The sequence below is a fragment of the Hermetia illucens genome, chromosome 2 (assembly GCF_905115235.1).
Source record: "Hermetia illucens chromosome 2, iHerIll2.2.curated.20191125, whole genome shotgun sequence".
Lineage (NCBI taxonomy): Eukaryota > Metazoa > Arthropoda > Insecta > Diptera > Stratiomyidae > Hermetia > Hermetia illucens.
This window is the reverse complement of record NC_051850.1, coordinates 158,922,970-158,936,966: the sequence shown is the minus strand read 5'-3', so window position 1 is coordinate 158,936,966 and position 13,997 is coordinate 158,922,970.

Genomic DNA, 13,997 nt, shown 5'->3' with positions numbered 1-13,997 from the left:
ATGTCTTGCAAAAAGTGCTTCCCAAGAAATTATCCTTTATTGTCTGCTACTGGGAAATATTGTCGTAACATGGAAGTGCTTCACTCCACATGTACGCAGTACTATACATCTACAGGATCTAAAAGATAAAGCTTAACTTGTCACAATGGGGTTGCCTGTACTAGTTCGCAACAACATTGAAAGGGACAAAATGTGAGCGAGTGGATTCGAGGTCTGCGAATTTTAGCTTCCAAGTGGTAAAAGGGGGAAGAAGAGGTTGCCTGTCATTGTCATGGTCCATTCAGCTGCTTATAATATTCGCCCCAAAGGTGACGACATATCAAATCCTCAATCGATGCTTCTCCTGTCTTAGATGTCCATGAACCACGGACCTTGGGGTTGTCACCCTGCCTTGTCATTGGTATCCTCAGGCCATAAACGTAGGGGATGCTAAACCAGGCAGAAGAAGCATCGATTAGGGATGTTATCCATCGTAGATCTCCCCTCTTGATCACGACATTCAGGTTCTCAGTATTTCGGCCCCACGCGCACTCTATAAGTGGAAGTGAAAGCTCTGCAGAAGTAAAAATGAACAGTTCTGTAGGAACTTCTCCAGATGGTTGAGAATCATCGTGTTGATTCTATTTGTTCAGCGGTTCGCTATCATGAATTAGGGGTCGGATGTTAATGGCTTTCAAAAGACTATCGGAGGTTTTACGACCATATGTGAGTTCCCTCGTAATGCGTGCTTTCCCATCAAATGTGCGAGCAACGTGTTGTCTGAATGCTCCTTATCTTTCGATCGCAATGGAGTCGCTCCTGAACTGTTCTCAATTGCTCATAGAAAGATTCCTTCTCCTTTGCATCGAAAGTCTCCATTCGTGTATAATAACGTACTACTGCAATATTTGGACCCGAATTTTGCAGTTAATATCCTGTGCGAAATCGGCTCCCAACTAATGCGGTCGTGGGTTGCGGTTGCTGTACGCATTAATCCAACACCAAATTCACGCTAACTTCCATCAGGCTTCACGTAGTACAATAGAGCAATAGTGTTGTAAGAGGGAGGGGGGTGTTTTCCAGAGTCCTACTATCTAAGCTCATTTAACTTCGGAATTTGAACATCGTAACTCTGTAATTCAAGCTTAAGTTAGTGAAAGCGAGAATTCGGGGGGCCTTCGATACTACATTCTAAAAATTAACTTAGGTTTTGATACAATAGCCGAACGTCGTTATCGGTAGGTCTGCAATTTCCGAAGGAGTAGAAAACGTTCAAACAGCGAGAAAATTGCAAAATTAGTTACACTACCGGTCAGCTTATAGTGACTCGCCCCTCTCTCTTCCTCTCGTGATGAAAATGAAAGGGACAGCTTTGAGCTACTGTAACTTTGTTAATAATAATAGAATTTCCATCAAACTTTTCAGAATCATGACCAAATTTTGGTCAATAGTAAATTTCCGAAATATAAAAATATACTATTTTCCAAATAAATTTAAGATGGTTATCGAGATGGAGAGTACCGCTAACTTTTTCATTGTTCATTGAAGTTGCAGTGGTGGGTGAGGATCCGGTTCTGGAAGCTGGGAAAAAAATAGTAGAACACAAGGCTCGTGACTTGGATATTATTGTTAAATACGCTTGTCGAGGTATTTACTGCATGCCTCAAGAAAGGGTCTTTTCGTACAGAAGCACAGCAAGCTAATTCTCATTCAGAAGCTAAAGAAGTCTTTGTGGGGGTCTTCGTCCAATAGGCCGATATGCCGTCTAAATAATACTTGCAAATTATTTGAACGGATAATCTGCAACAGGTTAACTCTTATTTCCGAAAAGGAAGATGGTCTCTCTGTGTAATAGCAGCGATTTCTTTGCTGCTGATTGATATTCCGATGAGGGAAGGATCAGAAGGTTTTTACTATAGAGAATCGCTGACTGACAGGAGAAGTGGAACAGAAAAAAACCGATGGACCCACAAAATCGTATGGAAAATGTGGAGATGGCTCGAGCGTCCCCAAGAAGGTTTCGACCTAACACACGGTTTCGAGTATACTTCTATCGATTTGGGCATGATGGTTCGCCATAGTGTCCAATGCCAGAGATTTCTAGAATAAAGCGCTGAATTAAAGGTTACAACCGGGGAGCACTTCACGCCAAAATTACATGGAGCATATGTTGAAATTGAAGGGGATACGGAATTAAGTTGAAAAAGTAAACATTACCCCGCATCTGCGGTTGACGTATATATTGGGGGTGGTCGAAATATCATCCGGGTTGACTAGAATCTACCACTCGGAACGAGCTATCTTAAAAACCTGTGAAGCAGTGAAAATCGAAATCGCGGTCCACCGGCTCCTAAATTCAGTTTCGCTGAAACATCCCGCCGACACTTGTCTGCATGCTTCTCTTCGAGTAAGGAGGCTTGGGGCGTTGAGTTGCATCAGGAAGGATTTGAAACTACCAAAAGAAAAGTTGTAGTACAATTTTAATACGACTCCGTAATCTGCGAGTTGAACGCACGAAGGTCCGAACTCTCCCTATATCGGAGCCATCGGTTGCATGACGCATCTCATTCGTCCTCAAACCTTAAGAGGCACAAATTATGAGGCTTCCTCGTAACTTTGACTCGCAAGTCGCAATATGGAAAAGTATTCTTCAAATAATAAAAGGAGTTCCTAGAGAAAGAAAGTTGTCAGTTAAATCTCTTCCGTAATATTCTCACTGGTTGAGGATAGTGTGGCTATTTCAAGAGGAAGCAGTCCTTTCAAGGCGTGAGGAAAGCACATCATCTTGAAGATCGCAATTTAAGGGAACTCTTTGTATCTTTCGGCAGATTACCTTGTGTTTATATCCCAACTGTGACTTAGGTGTAATTCCCAACTTTCATCATCATCAACGGCGCAACTATCAGTATCTGGTCTAGGCCTGCCATAATAACGAACTCCAGACACCCATAGAAGCTGTCTCGCGTCCTGACCTATGCCATCGCTCCATCTCAGGCAAGGTCTGCCTCGTCTTCTTTTGCTACCATGGATATTGCCCTTATAGATTTTCCGTGGTGGATCATCCTCATCCATGCAGATTAAATGACCCGCCCACCGCAGCCTGCTGAGCCGAATATTATCCACAATCAGACGGTCGTGGTATCGTTCACAGATTTCGTCGTCATATAGGCTACGGAATCGTCCATCCTCATGTAGGAGGATTCTTCTCTCAAACCGGCCAGGAATTCGCAGTTTTTTGGCCAAGAACCCAAGTCTGCGAGGACTACATAAGAACTGCAAGATCATTGTCTTGTACAATAAATGCCTTGACCCAATGGTGGGACGTTTCGAGCGAAACAGTTTTTCTAAGTTCAAGTTGGCTCTGTTGGCACCTAACAACTGTCGACGGATTTCATGGTTGTAGCTGTTATCGGTTGTGATTTTCGACCCTAGATAGGAGAAATTTTCAACGCCTTAAAGTTGTAGTCTCCTATCTCCATTGTTTATGTTTGACTAGTGCGGTTCGATTCTGTTTGTTCTTTGTTTTTTGGCGCTGACATGATGTTGCCACCATGTACTTCGTCTTGCCTTCATTAATGTGAAGCCCTGGATCTCGCGCCCTTCATCGCCTGCTCGATCTGGATGAAGATAGACTGTACATCTCGGGTTGTTCTTCTCATAATGTCAATATCGTCAGTGTAGGCCAGTAGCTGACTGGTCTTGAAGAGGATGGTGCCTTTCGCATCTACATCGGCATCGGGAATCACTTTCTCGAGGACCAGGTTGAAGAGGACGTTTTAGACCGTTGTTGACATTGAATGGTCTCGAAAGTGATTCTGCTGCTTTTATCTGGCTTCACACATGGGTCAGGGTCAGTCTAGTCAGTCTTATCAATTTCGCCGAGATATCCAATTCTCTCATGGCCGTTTTACCCTAGCTATGGAATCATAGACGGCTTTAAAGTCGATAAAAAGATGGTGCAACTGGTGTCCATATTCCAACAATTTTTCCATCGCTTGCCGCACAGAGATGAGATCTGATCTGTTACTGATTTACCTGGAGTGAAGCCTCTTTGATATGGGCCGATGATGTTCTGGGCGTATGTGGCTATCCGGGCTAACAAGATAGCGGAGAATGTCTTATAGATGGCACTCAACAATAGCTAGCTGTACTGCGTGATATCCCCCATTTTATGTATGGTACAGATAATGCCCCGTTGTCAGTCATCAGGCATTGATTCGCTGTCCCATACTTTGAGTATCATTTGATGAACCGCTTGGTATAATTGGCCACCTCCATATTTAACCAATTCCATCGGGTCCTGGCGACTTGTGTTTTTTAAGCCGATAAATTGCATGGACTATTTCTTAAATTCTTGATGGTGGCAACATTTTCCGTCGTCTTCAGATGGCGAGACAATCCAACTCGTCGATGTTCTGGTTGTTGAGCAGTTCATCAAAATACTCAACCCATCGCTCCAATATGCCTATTCTGTCGGAGATCAGATTTCCCTCTTTGTTGCGCCAGGATGAGCATCGTGGCGTATAGGGCTTCATCCTGCTGGCTTGTTGGTAAAACTTGCGCGCCTAGTGCGGTTGCTCCCTGTACTTTCCGCATTCACAGACTTTTTCGTTCTCCCAGGCTTCCTTTTCACTTTTGTGAAGTTGCTTTTCCGCTCGACGGTGTTTGTGATAAGTCTCCCCGCGTGTTCGCGTCCTTTGAGAATGCAACGTTACTCGGTATACAGCATTCTTCCATTACGTTGCTAGCTTAGATTCATAGTCAAACCAGCCGTTCCGACTTTTCTTGCAGCTGGGGCCAAGTATATTTGTAGCCGTATCAATGACAACGTTCTACAGGTGGTTGTGGAGATCATTTGTTAATGCTTCATCGCCAGGGTATCTGTTAGCTGCTATTATGGCGGCATTCATTTCCCCATTATAGGTGTTACCGATAGGTGTGTTGTGAATGTTGGTGCTTCAACTCCAGGATCTCCGTTGACTGCGGTTATTGCGGCATCCATTTCAGTACTCATTCTCACTTGATCGTCAGAGAGGATTTTAGGCGGTGTCATAATTCGAGCTCGGAGCAATATGCCAACGAGATAGTGGTCCGAGTCTATTGTCTATTGGCCTCCCTATATATTGTGACATTCATCAAGGCTGGGAGGTGGCGGAGTTCGATCAGTACGTGGTCAATTTGGTTGAAAGTGGTTCCGTCTGGAGAGGCCCACGTTTGTTTGTGGACCGCTTTCCGCGCAAACCAGGTACTTTCAACAACCATTTCGTTCCATAATGCTAATTGAATAATCCGCAGTCCGTTATCATTGGTATCTCTGTGTAAGCTATGGGAGCCAACGTACCGCCTGAATACGAGATCCCTTCCTACTTGACTATTGAAATCTCCAAGTATGATTTCGAAATCAAGCTTGGGACAGACTTCGAGGGTCCGCTCAACTGCCTCGAGGAAGGTATCCTTCTCCGACTGTACAGTCTCCTCTGTAGGGGCGTGAACGTTTATATTTCTAAATTTGCCTCGCAAACGCAGAGTGCTTAGCCTTTCGCTTATATTTTCAATGCCAATAATAGCAAGTTTCATTTTTTGATTGATTAAGGAACTTACTGCGAGCGCATTGTTTACTAGATGATCGCCATAATATATGGTCCAGTGGCTTTCCTCCAGGCAACGGGTCCCTGTTCAACGCATCTCTTGCAAATGCTGTTATATCAGCCTTACATTGGGACATGGTATCGGCTTTCTGCTCAGCACCGTTCGGTCTGTTCAGGGAGCGCACGTTACATGAGGAAATGTGCAAATCGTTATTCCGTTATCGTTACCGGGTTCGCCGTTTTGAAATCCACCTTGTCTGAGGCTCCTTCTGCGGCTTCATAACTTTGGTTTTCCGTGTAGGGTTGTCAGCCCTACCCAACCCTCAACCTGGAGGACCAGTTGGTACATTTTGTCCCGTTTTTAGGCGCGGGACACTCGCCTTAATCCTTCTCCGTCTGCAGTTTTTCATGAAGAAAAACTCCCAGCGTTCACCACGTGGAGGTGGAGACAGTGTTTGGTAGTATAGGATGGCTCTCTGCGAGCATATATTCCTGAAGAATACCAGAGGGATATTTTCTTGGCCCAGTTATTTACGGTTGACCTCCTTACGGGAGTTTGGTGGTGGTTGTGTCCACATCAGGGCAGAGCTCCTTCCGGTCTCAAGTGTGGAGACTGCTGAGCCTGCACTCTGCATACACCGGTACCGCTGTATCAAACAGGACGGGGCACTGATTGTGGTCCCGAATTAATTCATGCCAGAAGATGACTGTGGGATGGTATCTACAGCTATTGTGCAGGTTTCTATCAAAAATAAATACAGACTGGTTTGCGCAGAATATTACAGTCGGCTAAGATTATACTGGTTCCTTCTGGAAGGCATTATCCTCGTGGTTCGTTCTTTCACTTGTAATCTATAACGGCGTTGCTGATTCGAATTAAATACCATACACATTCTTCTTACTATAATTGTTCTATTTCTCCACAATAGTGATGATGTGGTATATATCTTCTTGTGACTCCCCTAAAACTAATCAATTCACAACGAGTTTGTTCAGAATCAATAACATATACAATAATTTAATCGTCATCCTCCGCCAACCCCCTAACCTTTTCATTGGAATGCTGTTCACACTGCAATAATTCTTATTATTTCGAAGCGAACTTGGCAATAGATCAGTGAAAATACAATAAAATTCCTGAAAACGTTCGTATTTCATTTGGCGACAAATTGGTTGGACATGGCTATACCCACAAACGCGTCCAGCTCTCGCCTTCCTGACTTGAAAGCAAGAAACATTCCTTACCTCCATTCCCACGCCACATGTTTCCCTTTCATGAAAACTCCTTTGGAATAGATTTATGGGACGACAATAAAGGAACATCAAGATCTCATAAAATGTGAAGTGCGCAATTTTTTAACTTCCCCAAGGCCGGGTGCAAGGACAAAATGTAATTTTTCATATTGTGTATCTAAAGGGACGTTCCGATAAGATTTACATTACCTTTAAGTCATAATTTCATGAGGTTTATAGTGTTCCCGGGACCTCATAAGCTCTTTGGAGAGCTCATTTACCCGTGAAATCGCTAATATATATCATGCTATCTTCCGGTATCCTTTTTCAGATCTGTTGCCGAGTTAGTTGTATCCTCATTGGCCTGTGTTAAGTTGTGATTATACGAGGGTAGCGCGCTGTGTCAGCAGTGATGTTAGCTCTGGTAGCTGAGAAGGAATCTTGATCTCATAAATTATTGAAAATATGGATTAAGTTCTTCGTTTATGTCAGGATCATTTTTCCAGGTGCCAGGACCATGGGAAATTATTAAAACCTTTTAAAAAATAAACAATGTCAATAAAGCTCTCCTTCCTCTCCATTTTAACGTTTCTGCATTCCATGTAAGGACATGAGACCCATTTTAAATATTTTAACAGCGAAATTTAAAACGTAATCCATCAGAAAACCTCGAAAAATATTTCAGGATACGTCGGTGCATTTTTCAGCCCACTCAAATGCAGACGATGGCGGCCTTCGATTTGCTTGTATTGTACCTGAAGCGAAAAGGAGATTATTACGTTACATCACGTATCGAAATCACTTAATCATGCGAAATTATTATCCTGGATAAACGATTTGTTGAAACTAGTCCATCAAGGGATTTAATGGTTGGCCAGGCACGCTACATGTACCATGCTAAATGGAAAATGGCGGTTTTACTGTCGGAGCCCAAACAATAAGAGGCTTTGGAATCAATTAAGCTGATGGTGTATTTAGCAGTTGCGAACAATCAGAATTAATCACGAACTGTAACGTTGACGTGATTAATTTCAATTGGGGAGGGTGGGAAAAATAATGTCTTCTAAGTAGTGGAATATACAGCACTATCTTTCTAATACTAACGTGGGGGAATAAATTACTGAAAAACAAAGATTTATTTTTTGTGAGGTTCAGTTTAGGGTAGTTAGTGGCTCGTTTATTAGCTTTTTCTAATGTGACGAAAATTTTAGTGGTTTAATCGAGTTGGAGATTTCTGATTTTTTTTATTGAGCAGAGAAAATAATTCACTTGAGAGCCTAAGCGTGATTAATAAAGAATGTAACACTAACCTACGGAAATGTCCGGCATAACCGGTGACCCAACATATAGTAGAAATGTGGTGAACATCATTGTTCACCTGCCAGACAGCACTAAGCAAAAAATGACTTCCTACTGGTTAACGATTTTTAGGCACTGGAGGACGGGATTGACAAAGTGAATTAGAATAAAGCGCGGTCCTTTCTCCTCAGCATTAGCATTTCGAGAAGGAGCTTCCTCAATTTGGATATCTCCAAGGACAAGGGTCATAGGCAGGAAGCAAGGGAGAAAATTGAGGGATTGAGGAAATGTGAATTAAGGAGTTTAGATAGTGAAAGAAGCCTTAATTAAGGGAGAGTTTCATATATACAACTAACTAAGTGTTGCCGAAGGACTTAACGCTGGAACTATTTTAGTCTAGACTAAGCAATGTAGGATGAAATAGTTGATTAACAGTTGCGCCAGGATTGACCGCTGAAGCATTCACCGAGCGTGATTAGCCTCTGTGAATATCTAGAGAGAACCTCTGACAAAAAGGGATAAAGGAGGAAAGAACGCGTGATACTTTTTTTCCTCCGGCTTTGTCCTGTTCACAAGCGGGGTTGGCTCGTCGTGATCGGTTTCGCCATTTGGCTCTATCAAATGTCTGATCTGGATGCAATCTAGAGGCTCTTAAACCTCCATCCAGCGTACCAAGCCACCATTATTTCAGTCGGCCTTTTGGCCGCTTACCATCGACTTCGATGTTCAGACCAATCTTGACGAGTAGCACCATACCATCGAAGATGCCTCTCTCGCAATTTTCAACGATCGGTGCAACCCCATAACGATCGCGGATATCCTCATTTCGGATGTGATCAAAACGTATCACGCCAATAGTTCAATGTAACATCTTCGTCCCCGTTACCGCAAGACGCCGTTCATTGTTTTTTATAGTCGGCCAACACTCAGAATCATAGAGAGCGACTGGACGGACATTGCGGACATTGCGGTGAATTTTAGATTTGAGATGTTCGTTGATACGTCTATCGCAAAGAACACCAGTTGTGGAACACCACTTCATTCAGGTTGTATTAATGCGTGAAGCAATTTCATAACGCAGTACTCCATTGGCTGATAGCGTTGACCCGAGATATTTAAATCACTCAGTTCTGAGCAGAACAGTTTTGTTTAGATTCAATCTGAGACCGTATTGCATGAGGCGATCATTCCATTTTTGGACAAGTTGCTCCAGATCATTTTCGCTATTTGATGCTAGGAAAACATCATCGGCATTAAGTAGTGTACGTTGGATGTCCCATGTGACGGTGTCTATAACAAGTACAAAGAGGAGTAGTGCGAGGGTGCTTCCTTGATGACACCAACAGAGACACGAAGCGGTTTTCATACACCCGCCATACTTTGAACTTTAATTTTCGGATCATGGTAGAGCAATTGAATCCAGCGCACGAATTCTTCAGGTACTCAAAGCATACCAAATGAGTTCGTGTGGCATACCGTCAAACGCTTTCTCTAGATCCAGAAATGCAATGTAAAGAGGGCGATATTTCTCACCGCGAAGTGGGTATTGCGTGAGTAGGGCCGCAGTTTTTGACAAATCCGGTTTAATTCACGGTTATTTTAACGATTTCGCGAATACGGTTGTCAAAAATTTTCATGGTATCGGAAAGTAACCGGATCGTAATTTGAACATTCGACTGGACTACCTTTCTTTTTCCACATAAAAAATGTGGTACTTTCTTGTCAGTCAGATGGTATTCTTCCTTCCTGAATAACTCGATTAAAGAATTCACTGAGCTATAGTGTTGGGTCCCAGCTCTTCGCTTTCCGGAGCTCAGATGCAACGTCGTCAGGTCCTACGGCTTTCCCATTTTATTCATATTATTAACTCCTCGACTTCAGTTGCGCTGTCACGGAGATTTAACCCCACGGCCTTCTTAAACACGGATTGATTTTGTGACCACAATCAGAGCCCCGCTGTGACAAGCCACAATGGTACCAGTCTAAACCAATTGCATGGCTCAGCATTCATACTGGTGGATGCAAGACCTACCTAAATCTCTACCGAACTAAGGAGTACGGCACCCGGGTTGAAATGCAACACCACGCTGAGGACCGAAGATCTCTGTTCGCTTGAACGCAACCACAACCCCTATGAAGTTCCCACTAAGGGGCCAACCGGAAACAACCAAGCTACGCACATACAACAGGAATTCTTCTGAAGTATACGAGTCCAGGGGCTATCCCGGTTCCCATGGTACCAGTATACCTCTGGTAAGGTGTCGTGACCAATTGCCACTTTAAATGAGTCCCCGTGCAGACTCGGGTCTGACCGCCCTGATTAGGCCTTTGGAAGATTCGCCTACTGCATCACGGTCGGCAAGCCAATGCGATACAGCGTCTTCCGGTGCTACTACTATGGAGGTTCTCCTCGGCCACTTGGTTTTGGTTCAGCCGACAGGGTTGCCGCCCCGTCTTTCTCACCTCCACCTCTGAGAACCAGTTGCGCTGACAGGTGAACCGGTCCAAATATCGGCAAAGATTGTAAAAGTGGGGGATGAGCAAATTCTTCAGTTGAAATCTGCTCGAAGTATTCTCTCCATCTATCCGTTGCGGCTCAACGGTTGGTAAGCAAAATAGCGTTCTTGTCATTAACGCAACAGATGTGTTCAATATCTTGTTCACGTTCGTTATCGCTTTTAGCAAGTCGATACAGACAGTCCAGTTTATCGTAAAGGTTTTTGGTAATGGCCCGTTCGGGTGATAGCGACTGCTTTCTTTGCTTCCCGGATGGCATCCTTATAAACCGGTCAATAGATGTTTTATTCTCGAGAAATTTGTGGTAGAGGCGTTTCTTTTCACGGACCTTCATTTGAACATTGTCATTCCAAAGCCAAGTATCCCGATTGATGTACCGCTTACCTTGGCTTGGTGACCCCGAGGGTTGCAGAGGCCGCTTTGTGGGTCGTGTCTTTCATTTGGTTCCACAATTCTTCCACATTCGTTATGGTTGGTAATCGCGTAAGTGAGATCATTTCTTCTTTCGAAATCGCCACCATTTAATACGCTACGAGCCAGTGCGTTCCTCACACTGTTTTATCGGTCGATTTGCATTTGGCTGTTCCCATTATAAACTGTTGCCAGATGGGAAAATCGTTTGATGAACCATGTATGAATAAGTATAAGATCATGGGTGTCCGCAAAATCGATTATACGCTCGCCACCCTTATTACGCGCTCCGAACCCCCGCCGGCAATGATAATATAGTCGTCAGCAGGCAAGTGACAAGTTTTTTCATCCAGAAGTTGCCAAAAGGCTTCATAAGCCGATCATCAAATCGTTCGACCTTTTTAATGGCATCACGGAAGCCCATTGAGATAGCGCTGCCAACACCATGTTGAGTGTGTGGGCTACCAAAATAGCGAAGTTGATAGCCCTTTTTACCGCGTTCGCGTTCAATGTCGCAGCTTTTGGCACCAGACAATCGGGTTTCTTGCAGAGCGCATTTATCAGTACGCCTTTTCCGAAGGGCTCTTGGGAGTTCCTCGGTCTTTCCAGTTAGGGTGCCAACATTTAGCGTGCAGACTCGTATTTGTTTTATTCGGACTATCATATTTCCGTCCTGACGCCGTCCTTGCGTCAAGAACCTTTGCCCATTTCTCGTGTGACAAGATTTTGTATCAGCGGATTAGGGTTGGACAACCACTTTTTCAGTCTGATGTGTGACAGTTTGATTCGGTGTTTTGATTTGGCGGTGCACTTCCTGAAAATCGTTTTTTCGTAGCGTTGGGGGCATGAGATACGTTGACGGATATGTTAGTTCATACTGGAAAACCACAGGTCAAAACGGGTTTAATAGGGTTTCTGTATAAGATCATTTTCGAGCCAATAAGCTTTGGTTATTGACGATCTGACGTATGGGTTGCGTTTACTTTTGCAGCTGTGAGAGATTCTTAGGTATTTAACATTTAATTTTGGTGCGAAAGTATAAATGACAATTCGTAGTAGTAGGTTTTTCCATTCTGGCGTTGTGCGTTTGTGGCACCTCCTACTGGGGTTTTTGAAGCAAATAACCTCAGACTTACTCGAATTAATAGTGAGGAATAACCGTTTGAAATATGGTATCACCATATTGATCATAAATTCGAGAGGGGGCAAGTTAAGGAGGTGTTTTCCACGAAAAGGGAGGAAGATGCTGAAAAATTTAGAATGGAGCCTTGTGGTCCCCGTCAAAGCGCACGTGACAGCTTCTATTGGAGAGGAAATCTGGAAATATTCTAAATAAGGGTAGAGCACAATTCGTCTGTACTCACTTGAAAAGCAAGCCCTCTTTCCAAACTGATTCGAATTCCTCTTCAAGGTCTATGATGCAGGCAACAGTGCACTGTGTGTTCTCTAGATGATTGAGGATGTGGTCTTGCAGATAGGGGAGCCCCTGTTCAGTGGATCTGAAGTTTTTAAAGCTGAATTCAATTCGTAGAATAAGAGAGGGGTAGTACCTGTTGAGGTGGATTAATAAAATGTGTTCATAGATTTTCCTAATATTGGGTAGAAGAGAGATGGGTTTCATATCATTGATGTCGCTAGAAGGTAGGTATCAGGACAGATGGTTTCTAGGTTACAGGGAAGTGATCATTTTGCAGTTTTTTAAGAGAATGGCAAGATGCTCGCTGATAGTTGGTGCACATTTTCATAGAATGAAATGAGGGATACCGTTTGAGCCTGATGATTTTTAGATGCAAGATCGAATAATTGTATAAAGTTCAACTTTTTCTTGGTAGGTATAGAACGCGATTCTAATAACGTCGGGCAGGCAGGTGGGAAAAGACATAGGAAGAACCTTTCCATACCCACCCTTGTTCGTTGACAACAGTAAAGACTTTTGAATACCAAATGGGGTCCGAGGGTGACCTGGCTCTGAAAATGTGGCCAAAAAAACTATGAACCAGTTTATTTTTCCTCAGGGGAATGAAACCGCAGGTTTCCTATCTTTGTGGGGGAGTAATTGACATTGAAAGTGGATTTTTACCTTGCTGACTCAGGACTCGCTTCAAGGAAGTTAAGAAGCTTCTTGTACGAAGCATTCAATTCGAATTTAATAGTGCTATTTTGCTAGGTAGGTTTTTAATGATCCTAGGAAGGAGAGGACAGTCAGCATTACGTCTTTTATTGTCTGAGGAATAATCATTTCCTACGCTACACGAATCTTTTCCTATCGCGGACTAAGAGGAGAGTTTAGGGAGAAAGTCACCCTTATTTATAGTAGGTATATTCGAAAGTATGTTTGCCTATTGTGGGATCGAAGGCAGAGTTGAATTTCCTAATATTAATGGCTAGGTCTTCACTGGTATGGATGCACGTTTTGCCCAGGTGAAGGCCTAACCCATTAGACAATTCTAATCGGAGAGCGTTCCAGTTTATCAGCCTAAACTTTCTGCATTTGTATGGACGGCAGGGAAGGATAGCGGAGAATTTGCTGTAAATATTTTGATACGCTGTGGACATGATTGTCAGAGTGACCTGCCACTGAGAATGTGTTGATCCAAGCTGAGAGGTTAGGCGAGATTATAAAGGATGACCCCCGGGCACAGTTGTAACTCCCGCACTGAAGAATAGGCCTGGATGGAACTAATCCAAGCGAGCTTTGCGTGGTCATTGTTAACTGAACCGGCCCAAGTAATATGCCTGGTGTTGAGGTTGCCTTCGAAACATCAAAACTGGGTGCAATTTCATAGAGCCGGACAGAACGGGGAGAGCCGAAGCTTGTCCCACCCGGGAAGTAGAGAGAGGCGATAAGGACTCGAAGGACGCCACCACTCCTGACAGGGTAATCTAACGACTGTTAACGGGCAGTTTGAAGAGAATCTATTGAGATTATATTTACTCTTACCCACGATTTGATTAGGAAAACTGTGTTTC